Source organism: Periplaneta americana, chromosome 5, assembly GCF_040183065.1.
Source record: "Periplaneta americana isolate PAMFEO1 chromosome 5, P.americana_PAMFEO1_priV1, whole genome shotgun sequence".
Classification (NCBI taxonomy): Eukaryota; Metazoa; Arthropoda; class Insecta; order Blattodea; family Blattidae; genus Periplaneta; species Periplaneta americana.
Genome location: NC_091121.1, coordinates 25,940,765 through 25,955,434, shown reverse-complemented (window position 1 = coordinate 25,955,434; position 14,670 = coordinate 25,940,765).

The window sequence follows — 14,670 nt, the reverse complement described above, 5'->3', positions numbered from 1 at the left end:
CTAATGGTAGATCACGAATAGTGAGAAGATTTCTAAATTAAGATGTACAGATAAATACACATATATAAGGTGTACAGAGGAATAAAATTATTTCATTTCCACACAACTAATATTTGCTTGTAACTTTCGACTCAGTCATTTCTGTACCAGGGTTTCTTATCTCAAATTTATACATGAGCCCTTCGCCATCATCCCTGAAAGTTTGTAACACCACCTCGGAAACATCCTGTAGAATGTCGAACATGTTTTCTGTTGAACTTAAGAGCTTTCACTGTAATTATAAAGACAGGAGTGAAATGTCTCTTTCGAAATAGTGTCCTTAAACTTTTGGTAGAAGCTGTAGTTTTAGAGGCACTAGTAGCAGCTACAGCAGTAGTAACAGAAGTAGTATTAGTAAATGATCAGACATGAGTATGTTAAAGAATCTCATGCATGAATCCTAACGACTAATTTTTTTGTTACAGATAATTTAAATTACCAACTTACTTACGCTTTCTTTAAATATATTTTAGCTCACTCCCAGAGAGGATGTGTTCGTTATCAACATAGTAACAGAATGCAAATAGCGACCTAACCGAACATTGACGTTCGATTTTGTATTTAAATCCTCTGCTGCCGAGTAGGCCTATTAAAAAGCTGCAGTACATAATGGACGCAATATTTATCCAAGTGAAAATTGCTTATATCCCTCGGAAAACAGATACTATGCAGGCAAATAAATCTCTTTTCAGCTGACAACCCGCTGGATCCACACTGTCAGATGTGTCACGCAGGCCGTTCTAACCAATATCAACGTTTATAGTAAAGAGGTTTTATATATATATATTTTTTTTTTCAAAATCGGATTCGTAACAATATTCATTAATGTAAGCCAATGAAATATACAAAAAAAATACCACATGAAGGACTGCCATTAGTTTCATATATATAAGGGTGACTGTAAAGGAATTTAAAATTAAAACCTCTGTTGATTATATGAATTTATTCCACCAAAATACTGTAACAGAAAACAATTATAAAAATATATAAAATCTTGTTTAATTAGTTATTAAAAATCAATTGTTATAAAGATTAAATTGTATAGACTAATTCTCTTAAAATAGATAATATCAATGTAATATTTTATTGCGGGACTTACTTTATTAAACAAATTGCTTTTATTTCGTTATAACATCTATTATCCGGAAACTTTCCACCTACAGCTATCATAAAGTACATTTTCATTCAAGCACACTATAATACGTTAATTGCATGTGACGTAACTGTATTTAATAACAAATATTAAAATACTGGTATTCATTGTGTTATGTTCTGTATGGTTATTAAACTTGGACTGTCACTTTGATAGAGGAACAGAGATTAAGCGTATTTGAGAATAAGGTTCTTAGGAAAATATCGGGGGCTAAGAGGGATGAAGTTACAGGTGAATGGAGAAAGTTACACAACGCAGAACTGCACGCATTGTATTCTTCACCTGACATAATTAGGAACATTAAATCCAGACGTTTGAGATGGGCAGGGCATGTAGCACGTATGGACGAACCCAGAAATGTATGTAAGTGTTATTGTATTGTATTGTATTGTATTTATTAACATTCCACGGTATTCATACATTGCTTCACAGCTAGAATATGGAACAAGTAAAAAAAACTTAATACTATTATAAAGTCTTAATTTATAGTCACATTCTAGATGAAATATATACAGAAGAGATTTACAATAAGGTCTACTAGTACAACACAAAGTTATAGTATCAATTTCATGAAGCATTATTGAATGTCATGAATTCACCTACAGAATAGAAGCCGTGAGGAATTAGGTACTTCTTTAATTTGGCCGTAAATAATCGTATGTTTTGAGTTTCATTTTCTATATCGATAGGGAGGCTATTAAAAGGAATATACTGTTACTATCTGTGGAATTTCCCCAAAATATTATTTCAAAACTCAATACCGAGTGAAAGTATTCAAAGTATACTGTTTTTAAGGCATTGATATTTACTATCGTTTGCATAGATCTAGTAGCAAAACATGCTTAATTTAGTTTGGGGGTAATTTCTTTAATATCATTTTTCCAATTTAACACATTATCGATTTTTAAGCCAAGAAATTCGATTGTTGTTGTTTCGAATATGGATCTACTGCTAATTATTGCGCTAGAAATTTGCGAGGTTGAATTTGGACAGAATTTAAATTGAATTATGTTAGTTTTGTTACAATTTAATACTAATTTATTGACTGAGAATCAGTCACATATTTTGAAGAGAATTTCATCTGTTGAAAAATAGATTCTCAGAAGAAATAAAAAAAACAAAACCTATAAATAATAAAGATATTCAATCAAATAAAAAAGTCATTGGAATGTGTTGTTAGTTGGAAGGCCGAAGAGAAAAAGACCTTTGGGGAGACCGAGACGTAGATGGGAGAATAATATTAAAATGGATTTGAGGGAGGTGGGATATGATGATAGAGACTGGATTAATCTTGCACAGGATAAGGACCAATGGCGGCCTTATGTGAGGACGGCAATGAACCTTCGGGTTCCTTACAAACAGTAAGTAAGTAAGTAAGTAAGTAAGTAAGTACGTAAATAAGTAAGTAAGTATGTAAGTAAGTAAGATGTTATTCTACAGTAGTTTGTCTACGTCTGTTTTTCAAAGTTTCCCATTTAAGTTCTTTTACCGTAACATTCCCTTCTCCTCTTTTACCTTTAACAAATTTACATGCCCTATACAGGATTCTTTCTAAGGAATTTATCCGATATATTCTATATGCTCGCGAAAACTCGATCCGGATTCATCGCACGCTAGGACCCTACTCGAAGCCTGGAAATAATGAGGATACGCTCAAGCCATAGCCATAGGAATAGGGGTATATTATTCTTTTATTGCTTAACTTGTTCCACTGGTTGTCAAATAAATAGATTTCTCACTCGTAACGTAATTCAAACTTGCCTGCATCTATAATGTAACAAAAACTGCGACGTTAGGAAGTTAATGACTGGTGGACAGATCTCGTCCTACACTGACGAAAAGCGGCAATTCAACATTGAATATTGGTAATATAAATGTAACAGTACTATGTTTGAGCGCGTGGGGGAACGAGTTGAAGGTTGGAATATGTAAGCAGAACTTGGTTTTAAATATTTCAAACTTTTTAATGAGTTTCCCTCCTCACACCCTTTCTGCTCTCCCTCCCAGAGGCTTCCTTCCACAAGCATTTAAGCTGCTGAATATATAACAGAATTATTAATTTTTTTACTGTTGCAAAGTTCTGATCATTGTTTTTTTTTTATTTGTGATTTATTCAGTCGATATCGTCAGATTAAAAGCAAAACATTCGTGCTTCGGACAACATGTTTGTTAAGATTGAAAGCCACTGTGTATTGCATTTGTTCAATAGTGAAACTCTGAAAAAAAAATCACAATTTCTGTTAGAAAATACGATCCGAAACTTTAATTCTAAAAGTTGTTCTACTAGAAAATTGAAACATAAAGTGCGTTTTAATTAACTGTCTTAAGCACACTACTAATGTCTATGGACTCAGAATAATAAGAGGATTAAAAATTAGAACATATGATGCTTAAGCGTTGAATATTATACAATTAAGACATTTGTTGTCACTCAATAGGTCGTAAATCTTCTTTTGTGTTGTTTTGTAATCTAATTTTGTATTTCATGTATATTATTGAAACCTGGTTGAGTGGAAGAGAAGGCCTCATGACCTTAAATCTGCCAGGCAAACTACTACCACTACCACTACCACTACTACTATTACTGCTACTACTACTGCTGCTACTACTACTACTGCTGCTACTACTACTACTGCTGCTGCTACTACTACTACTGCTACTACTACTACTACTACTACTACTACTGCTGCTGCTACTACTATACTACTACTACTGCTACTACTTCTACTACTACTACTACTACTACTGCTACTACTGCTGCTACTACTACTACTACTACTACTACTACTACTACTACTAAATAAACCACAACCCAGTTCGATTACCGACAAGAAAGTTTAAATTTAACGTATCTTGTTACAAACTCGATTTACTTCCCTTGTCTTGTTATATACAGGGTGTAAAGGGTATAAGTACCATTATTTTAACTGATGATTATTCATGTCATAAGGAAGAAAAAATGTCCTCACAATTTCTTTCTAATAGCAATATTAAACTAATTATTAAAGTGTACAATATTACACGTTTTGCAATGTTGCTGTATGAGGAGGAGGGTGTTTACAAGTACACAGCACAGCTCAAGCGGGTACAGACATACTAGTACAAAACAGATGATGTGTTCTAATGCAGGGGCGGACAGGGCAATTGTTTACATAAAACGAGCATCAAATACAAACGTTCAATCTCATTAATAGTAATAATAATAATAAAAATAATAATAATAATAATAATAATAATAGTAATAATAATAATAATAATAATAATAATAATAATAATGGCTTTATTTAACCTGGCAGAGCTAAGGCCGTAAGGCAAGTATGCTCATTCTCTGACTCCCGATTAAGTTCTGTAATCACAACCTTCGAATGTAGAGCGTGCTGTTCCCCGTTCGAAGCTCGACGGCTGCAGAAGGCAATTCAAGTACTTAGTAAACGCACGAACAGTGCGGGACAATGACAGTCAAAACCTTCTGTAAGCAAACGATCATTCCGTACAGTGTGGGAGGAAGATTATTTTTGATGTACGTTCGGTGAAAACGGAAAGTGATTACTATATTGTAAGGTACTGTCAGGAATACTACTGAGCAACATAAAACTACATTATAGGCTCTGCTACCCAGAACATGCAGAAGTGACAGAGCAGCTGTTTTCTGTAATACGTATACCCTATTTTTATATACCAACGTTATTATTATTATTATTATTATTATTATTATTATTAGACCTATTATTATTATTATTGTTGTTATTGTGGTGATTTTATTTATTTATTTTTTTTAGTTGTTATTTAACGACGCTGTATCAACTACTAGGTTATTTAGCGTCGATGAGATTGGTGATCGCGAGATGATATTTGGCGAGATGAGGCCGAGGATTCGCCATTCACATTACGGTTGGGGAAAACCTCGGAAAAAACCCAACCAGGTAATCAGCCCAAGCGGGGATCGAACCCGCGCCTGAACGCAACTTCAGACCGGCAGGCAAGCGCCTTAACCGACTGAGCCACGCCGGTGGCTGTGATTTTATTCCAGCAGAAATAGATATTTTGATAAAATAATTACACTACAGCTTCAAGAATTGAAAGCACTTCATGAAAGGCCAAACATTGAAGAGAGTCGAACAATTCAGAGTCTATGTTTTGGAGCAAGTTAGCCTATGTAGTATGTTGGGAATTAGCTAAGGCACTAAAACCCTTCACGGATGGTGAAATTTTAAAGAGATGTATGGTGCCTGAACAAAATATAGTTAATTATGTCTCTGTACTGCAACAATTCAAATGTGAATTCACAGAACATAGTTTTAGTGATTTTAGACGTATGGAGAGTGATATTAGTATTTTTGTTAATCTTTTCATAAATTTAGTACAGTCCGTGAGAGTGCAGTTCCAGGACGAGTTAATTGATTTACTAAGTAACGTAGAATCCAGTACTAAATGCAGAGAATATAACTTGACAAGCATAGAATTATTTAAAAAATGAACAAAAACTAAATATTACAAGATGAGCTTATTCGTTGCCACTATGTTAGCTACCTTCGCCTCGACATATGTGTGCGAACAATTATTTTCGAGAATGAAGGTTACTAAATCCAAACATAGGTCCCAATTAACAAATGAGCATCTTTAGCGCATTGCAGTAAATTCGTTGGAAATAGATTCCCGATTACTTGCAGAAAAGAATGCAGATGTTGAATAGACCGCAAAGTAGACTATATGGTGGAATATGAAAATGTTATTATCTGTGATATTATTATATCATAACTATATTAAATATAATAAATAATGTAATAACTGAATATTGCAGTGTATACTCTTTCCGTTTTCAAATTCAGTTTATTATCCGTATTTGTAAGAGTGTGAGAACTATCATGCTACGGGCGGTGCTGCAATGTAGTTGCGGAGCCCAGTCCGTACACTGTGCAGCATCATCCGTGTAATCGGGGCTTTTACAATTTTCAGCATACCTGCTGTAAGACCTTTTCTTACACTCAACTAGGATTAAAACTTGCTTATATAGTTGAACATACAACTGGATCGAAATTAAGTAATTACATACTGATACGATTTAGGTCCATAATGAGATCAAAATAGGCAGTTACATAAAAATTTACCTCACAAAATAAAAATAAGCATCAAATACGAATCACACAAAAACAGGAGTCTATAATTCAATAAAAAATGTACACAGTAAAAATAAAAAAAACACATTGGGATACATATTAATATTAGATTACAAGTAATAGAACATTATGTTAAATTTATATTTTATTTAACAATATCTCTCCATTTTTATTGTACGTCTAAAAAGTAAACAATAATGGTTTACTGCACAAAATCATACGAACTTTTTCTCTAGAGAAAAATTTTAATCTCTCCCACTTCCGTAAAGCAGTAACATTTTTAAATAAATTTCTGGTTGGGCGATTTTTGAATCGGGGTAAGAGACTCCCAGTTTCTAATAATCGTTGAGAAACTGCTACAAAAGTTCGCCGATTAACGTTAACGGCACATACTTGTTACCGCACTTGAATTACGAAGGCTTTCTCCATAAATGAATAACATGTCATGATATTCCTAAACTGTGAATGACATTGTAAGTTGTTTATCGGATAGCCTACCTGGTACCGAACTGTCATCCGCTCGGCAGGAGACCTATGGACAGGGAGCTTAACTCAGCTGATCTGTGCGTCTATGCAGATTACTGTCAGCAGCATGAATCCTGATAAACATGTTGCAACGTCTCTCACGCCAGAATATTACAAATTTAACCTCTTCCCTTACTATATATTTTACCAATTTTGGGAAAAAAAGAATCATATTTTTTTTTATTTTTGTATAGAGGTCATTTAATATTACAGAATCACTGTACATCACTAACTTTCTTACATACCTAAAATAACTATAAAATAGACATACATTCATACCTGAATTTCTGTCCCGAGTTATCTCGTGCACTTTGATTCCAGCTCTGGTAGTTGCCCCACTTTGATTTTCTCCTGAACTATTTACCAACTTATGTTTTTTTTAATGGATTAATTAATGAGGTACAAAATCAGTGCTGTTATCAAGGCGTTAAATTTTGCTTGTCGTGTGATAGACTCGAAAGCAGGGTATTGTGCACAGTGGCACATTGCATTTCGGGCAGTATTATCTGCTCTCGTGTCGAATTTGTTTGTATTTTGAGTCTCTCGCAATACTACACATGAAATCCTGTCTGGTTGGTTGTTCTTCTTCAGAGTTCGTGGAATAACTTCTGAAAAATATCTACCTGTAAGCCGAAGTGAGTTGGGCGATTTTCCTGGCCATCCTGCCTTGAATGATAGGACATTCGGGGTGTATTTTTCGAAAATATTACGAATTACCACCATTCGATAGTCAAAGGGTGTCTTCCTGCCTTCAGATATCGTTTACCAAACGTAGGAATCCCACCACCAGATGTAGCAATATCACTAACTCCTGTAGCCATCTAGTCAGGAAAAGGTTAATGAAATGATGGAAACGTATATATTCGGGATAATAATCCTTAGCAGCGAAAATGGGACTCACACGAGTTAATAATAATAATAATAATAATAATAATAATAATAATAATAATAATAATGATTTATTTTAGCTGGCAGAGTTAAGGCCACAAGGCCTTCTCTTCCACTCAACCAGCAAAAAGTGTATATACATATGCATAAACTTACAAAGAATTCAACAATTTGATTTAGATGAGAGTTACATGTATACAAGAGTTATTTACAAATTAAAAAACAAAATACTATGAACTATTAATTAAATACTGAAATAAACTGTGTAGCAGAATTAAACTAAAATACATAGAATGTTAATATATTTCAAATAATATTAGATAATAGAAAGAGATTATTATGAGACAATTTTGAAAATACAGCACTATCAGGATGATGTCTAAAGAAAAAAGTAACAATATAGTCAGTGATATTTTAAATCAGTATGATTGGAGTGAAATGCTAATAAGGTTATCTTTTAAGCTGTTTTTAAAGATGTTTGTTGTCTTGCAGCCCCTAATACTTTGTGACAAGGAATTCCATTGACGCGAGGTGGATATTGTAAAAGATGATGAATAACAAGATGTTCTATGAAGAGGTATACTTAGCGTGCCACAGATAAATGATCTGGTATTTACGTCGTGGTTAGAGTATAGATAAGAGAAACGAGACGAAAGGTAATTTGGTGTTGAAGTGTGCAGAATTCGAAAGAGTAAAGACAAAGAGTGTAAAGTTCTACGTGCTTTAAGTCGGAGCCACGAGAGACTTGCGAAGGAAGGTGATATGTGATCATATCGTCGGATGTTGCACACGTATCTGACGCACATATTCTGAGCTCGCTGTAACTTGACTGACAGTTCAGAACTTAGGTCACTTAACAAAACGTCACAATAATCGAAGTGCGGCATTACTAGGGTTTGCACTAGGGTAAGTTTTAGTTGCTGGGGCAAGAAGTTTCTCAAGCGATTCAAACAGTGAATGGAGGAACAGATTTTTTTTATCGTTTCCTTAACTTGAAAATTCCAACTTACATTATTATCAAAAAAGAAGCCAAGATTTTTTACGACAGATGAATAAGGGATTAGCGTGTTGTAAAGGGTAACAACTGAAAGATTACTCGAGTTAATAAATTTGACGGAAGTTAGCAACCCGAGTTAACTCGGGTTAATCAGGCAAGTGGTTAAACATGCATTATTATTTAATTTGACGAAAAGGTAATAGAACACACAAGTATTTATTTAAACTAATATTAACTCTATTCTATATGTACCTACTGACGTAATTGTTTTCGTAATTTTACTCACGATATAAGCAGTATAACGCAAATAAAATAAAGAAAGAAATATTTTTTTTCTGGGAAAACTATAGCCCCTAAAGTTTTGACCCTATGTTGTACAGGGACATCATTTTATTTTTACTAACATTTTTAATATTAACCTGGCTATACCTTTGTATCAACACAGTTTGCTACATCCTTCCACGACTGGAGTTCGATGATACTGGCGTAATATACAAACAAATCACTTTACTAGGTATAGGAGGGAAGAAAAATAGTTCATCCATTTACGTAAACTAGGAAATATCGCGATTTTGAATTTGATCATTTTCATTAGTTATTGTTTAATCAAAATACAGTACTGTATTAACAATGAGTGTTTTTACTCACGAACTGAGCTATTCATTCGGACGTATTCATTATGCAGTATATATTATACCGTCTACATCACATTAGCGTACGATATAGAGAATGAAGTTAAATTGAAAAATAATCATAATATGGATATTTAAACACATTTTTGAAAATGGTGGCCATTCATTTCGACACAGGCTTCAGTTCTAATGTGCATATTATCGCACTGTAGACTATTGTACCTAATCCCAATTATCAGTTTCGTCCTTCGTACTAGTAACTCATGTTGAAATAATTCTGTACCTAGTATATGAAAGATTACCTTACGTACTGTAAATTCAATCTTCACTTCTGCCCGATCCGAAAAGATAAAATTACTCAGACATGCTATCTACTGTCCGTTCAAGTGGTTATGTCGTAGGATCGTAGAAAGGGAGGAAATCACGTGACAGTTAATTACTTAACGAGGCCCTTTTATTTAAGTTATTTTAAACAGTTGTATAATATTACGTAGACGTCCAATTCCTAACAGAAATTAATGTTCTTAGAAAAGAGCTAAGACAGCCAAGTCACTAGCTGACGAATAAAAGCTGGGGGGGGGGGAAACCGGGATACGACGTAGGCAAATAGACAGCAGTACCTGTGCGAAAATGATTCAATATTGAAAGCTCCTTCGTCACTGGAAAACGTGAACATATTTTTGGAACGTAGTGTTTACTATAACCGTAAGGCTACTATGTCTGTATATGCTGTCTTGGATCTGTGAGAGGACGGCTGAACTTCATTAGTAGAAAGGGTGGGTGTGAAGTACATTCAAAAAATCAGGTACAATAAAAATTGAAGTAAAAATAAAATGATGTCCCTGTATAAACATTCTGTGACTCTGTAGACCGTCCCCGACGACTGTGACTCCTTACATCCTGTATAAGAGTGTATAAGTCTAGTTATAATTAATTTGTATATATTTTTTTCTTGTATACAGGGTGGAAGATAAGGTAGTACATTAATTGTACGATGTGATTCCTAAAAATATAACGAACAAAAAAGTCTAATATCATTTTGCTTGTTTTTGCGAGGTTTTTGAGGAAATAATACTTTTATGCCGACATTTCGATCGCGAATTTTACGAATATTGCTTAAAATACGTTGTACGTCCAACTATACACTAATGCAATGTAAACATCACAACAGCTGATCAGATGCGAGTACTACGCAAACCGTCTGCCGTCTCGACAGCGATGCCAGATTTTTAGACCTTCTGCACGTGACTCGACAATCAATGTTTCCAATGTTTCTTCAATCGATTACTTCGAAATCTGTGAATTTTCTAATTAAAATATTGCTGCAACGTGAACATAACAAACGTTCTCTTCGTTGTTATACAAGAAATTAAACCGTATTTCAAACAGTATTCGTAAAATTCGCAATCGAAATGCCGGCATAAAAATATTATTTCTTCTAAAACCTCGCAAATATGACCAAAATGATATTAGATTTTTTTGTTCGTTATATTTTTAGGAATCACATCTTACAATTAATATACTACCTTACCTTCCATCCTGTATATTCTAATACACATTTTTTTCATCATGATTTGATAATAAACTGTGTTCTAAGCTACAGCCAAATTAATGTAGAACAAATAATAATCACTAATATGTTTTCGCGGGATATCAGCCGAGTAAAAATTTTGGATCTTAACTCGGCTGATATCCCGCGAAAACATATTAGCGAACCAACGCCGAGAAAGCCTCAAATCATAAATAATAATCAGTCTAAGAGGAATCCGAACCACGCATGATCATTCTACTACTTCGAAGACAAATCACGTGTCATGTGAGAACTCATTATAATAATCATCATTATAATTACAGATTTAGTATTAATGTTATTTGCTACGAGAATTCTTCATAACAAAAAATACTGCATTGGAACTCGGTGGCTTACATTACATTTCATACAACTGATTCAGGAAATTTTTAATCTATTCTCTGCATTAAGTTTCCTATTCTTCCTGATATTTCGCTATTTGTTCCTGCCAATAGTTGACATTTTGTTCCTGAGTTCGTCAGCCCCACATGCTTTTTGACGTCCCACGTTAAAATTATATATTCTCGAATCCCACGCGGTTAATCTGTTGCTCTCTTGTTTCTAATCAATACGCATAACATGTCCAACTCATATTATCATGAAAGTTAGCGGCGTCCTTCAACTTTTTTCTATTTCTCGTTTAATCAATTCTTAACCCCCCCCTCTCTCTATGAAATGTTATAACTTTTTCTCTCCTTGTTACTACCAAAACTTTTGGCATATTCCATATTACAGTAGTGTCCATTTGCAGTTTTCATGTATAACGTATAATATTCTTTAAAAATGTGAAGAAGCATTTGAATATACGTAGGCTATAATCTTCACTAGATTTAAAAAGAGCCCCGCGTTTGGTTACAGAGTCACCAAGCAACCCAAAACAGTGTAATAGCGTAGGGCACTTATGCCAATTGATGCCCATAGGAGCAAGCGCACGCTTTAGAGCTCAGAAGAACCTGAGCGTTCTACAGCGGAAAGGAAAGAGACAGACGAAAGAGGTAGTATATGCCGCTTGGTCGAGCTATATTAAGGGATGGCCATCACTAATTCAATAGATAAAGGGAAGAGAACTTATTAAAACTGTAGCTATGTTCATTTTTAGATTTGTCTGATAAGTATGAGTGCATTATAAGAATGTAAGTTTTAATTTTAATGTTCATTTTTCACAAGTTTGATTTTTTTGTTCAAAAGAAATATTTTCTCAACCTCCTTTTATAGAAAAGTGAAATTTTCAGATATAGGCCTATTTATTTAGTAGCCTTACAGAATGTTTTCGTAAATCTATTTTACCGTAAATATGTATTAATGAAAATAGTGTATTGAAAATTTTGAAAATATTCGCATGAAAATTGTTTGTAAGGAAATTAATTAACAAAGCAACTACTGTTATATCATAAGCAAAAGATACGTGCGTATGTGTTGTATAGCTTCAGCACATTTCGAGAAAATTGTTTAATATTCTGATGAAAGTTGCTAACCAATATCACCTTAAAAGCTTAAGTGATGAGAGTTTTGTTATGGAATATTAGTTACACTTAAAACATAGACACCACCTAGGTAACTTTGTTTTGTACTGTAATATAGTTTTGATTAGCTTGATTACTTTTATAAGGCTAAAGGAACCATCAATACCAATTCCAACTAATCATGTCATACTCAATCTCTTTTTTTCGGATATCACTTTCTTTATGAATGATGTGTTTCATCCATTTAGTGCGGCATAGTTGTACTACTTGGAATTTATGTGAATATTCCTTCTTAACTCTTTATTATGTTATTAAGATTTAAAACACAACTGCAATATTAAGAAATTGGTATTAGTACTTTTGTTTTACAGACAATATAGACAATATGAAACAGAAAGAAGCCATATAAAAATAACGACATAAAATTTCACGTTCCGTTTGAAGTTTGTGCACCACTGTTTTCTTAATCCAGCAGGTTGCTTATTCATATACCCTTTCAATACTTAGCGCTTGATGTCCGCGCACGACGTCAAGGTCAGAAAAATGCGCTTGCTTTGACATCACTGGCGTAGGGTTATAGATCAGTGACACTGAACCTCAGACACAGAGTTCAGGTCTGACTTCAGTGAGTAAGGCAGTCAACATGCCGAAATAAAAGAAGCAGTAGAATTTTTATGCTGGAATTCGTTCATCATTTTAATTTCCACCATTCATATATATATATATATATATATATATATATATATATATATATATATATATATATATACAGTATATATTCATTCATTTATTCCTTTATTTATTGATTTAATTTTATATGTGCATATACATAGGCCATGTCCAGTTCACGTGAAGAACTAGTATTCATAATTAATTTATATACATATTAATCTGGCGTTAGAGACGATAATACAAGGAGGAAAAAAAGAGAAAGTGCAGATATTTCTAAATGAAAGAATGTTAAAAAAATCAAGGCCGACGTATATATAATAGTCTATATTTCAATATTAACTCATTTTCGATTGTGAAAAAGATCACATTTCACTTCCTTTTATAAACTGTCATATTATTTACTTTTAAACTCATTTTCGTTTTGATAAATATATATACATTATTAAAAAGTGCAATTTAAATATTCAGAACTCTGTAAAAAGGAGAAAAATAATGACCATTGGTTTTTATTGTTTGGATGAAAAATATATTATGAAACAAAAAGTACAGGTGTCTACAATCTAAATGCATTTTACTTTATTTATTTATTTTATTGCTAGTAAATATCAAATGAATACAAGTTAATATTAGTACATTATGCAACGAGCCTATAATGGTAGTAATTAAGACGCGAGTATGTTTGTTTATGAAACGAGCGCAAGCGAGTTTCATAATTTTCATACGAGCGTCTTAATTACCATTATAGGCAAATTTCATACGACTTTTTATGCTCGACCATATTTCTATCTTGAAATTATTCATAAGTATTCATGTTATGGTTATGTAAGTGAGGAGCGGAACTGATCTGAATTGTGAGATGTGCGCAGACGCGAAAGTATTTATTTTTTCCGAGGCACGAATGTCATTGACCTTGTTATAATCTAGAGAATAACATGGAGATTAGTCTTGATATAACCTGGAAATTGATTTAGAATTGAAAAACGAGATGACAAATTGAATTTATTTGAATATTATTTGCAGTTAACGATAATTATTACAGTAACAGAACATAACCTTCTGCGACAGTATTGGATTTCCAGCCTCCGTGACTTTTCGCTAATTGTCTTTCGATTGCATATCCGAGAATAATCGATACTTGCGGTTTTATAATGGTACAATGGTGATTTCTCATTTGCTGAACAACTGAATTATAATGAATAGGTGTACTTTAATGAGGTGCATTAAAGGGCTACTACTAGGTGTATAATTACTACATTTCGGCATGGTCGAGCATAAAATATATTATAAACTAGCCCACTCCTGAATGAGTAAGATTCGTGCTCAGGAGGGGATTTCAGTACAAACAAAAATAAAAGTGAGAGTGAATAAATTACAGATTAAAAAGTGTTAATATCTTTAAACCTAAACTACAAATCCAATACAATTGCTTTTATTTTTTTATTAGGAAGATTAGTGGTTAAAATAACATTAGAATAAAATTTGTTTAATAATCTAGTATCTTGACTCTTGCTATGATAAAAAGATGCATTAGTTTTACATTTAGGTTCAGATAAACACAGATACTTTATATTTTAGTACTATTGTGAGAATATCTTCTGTTGTCCATAAGGTGAC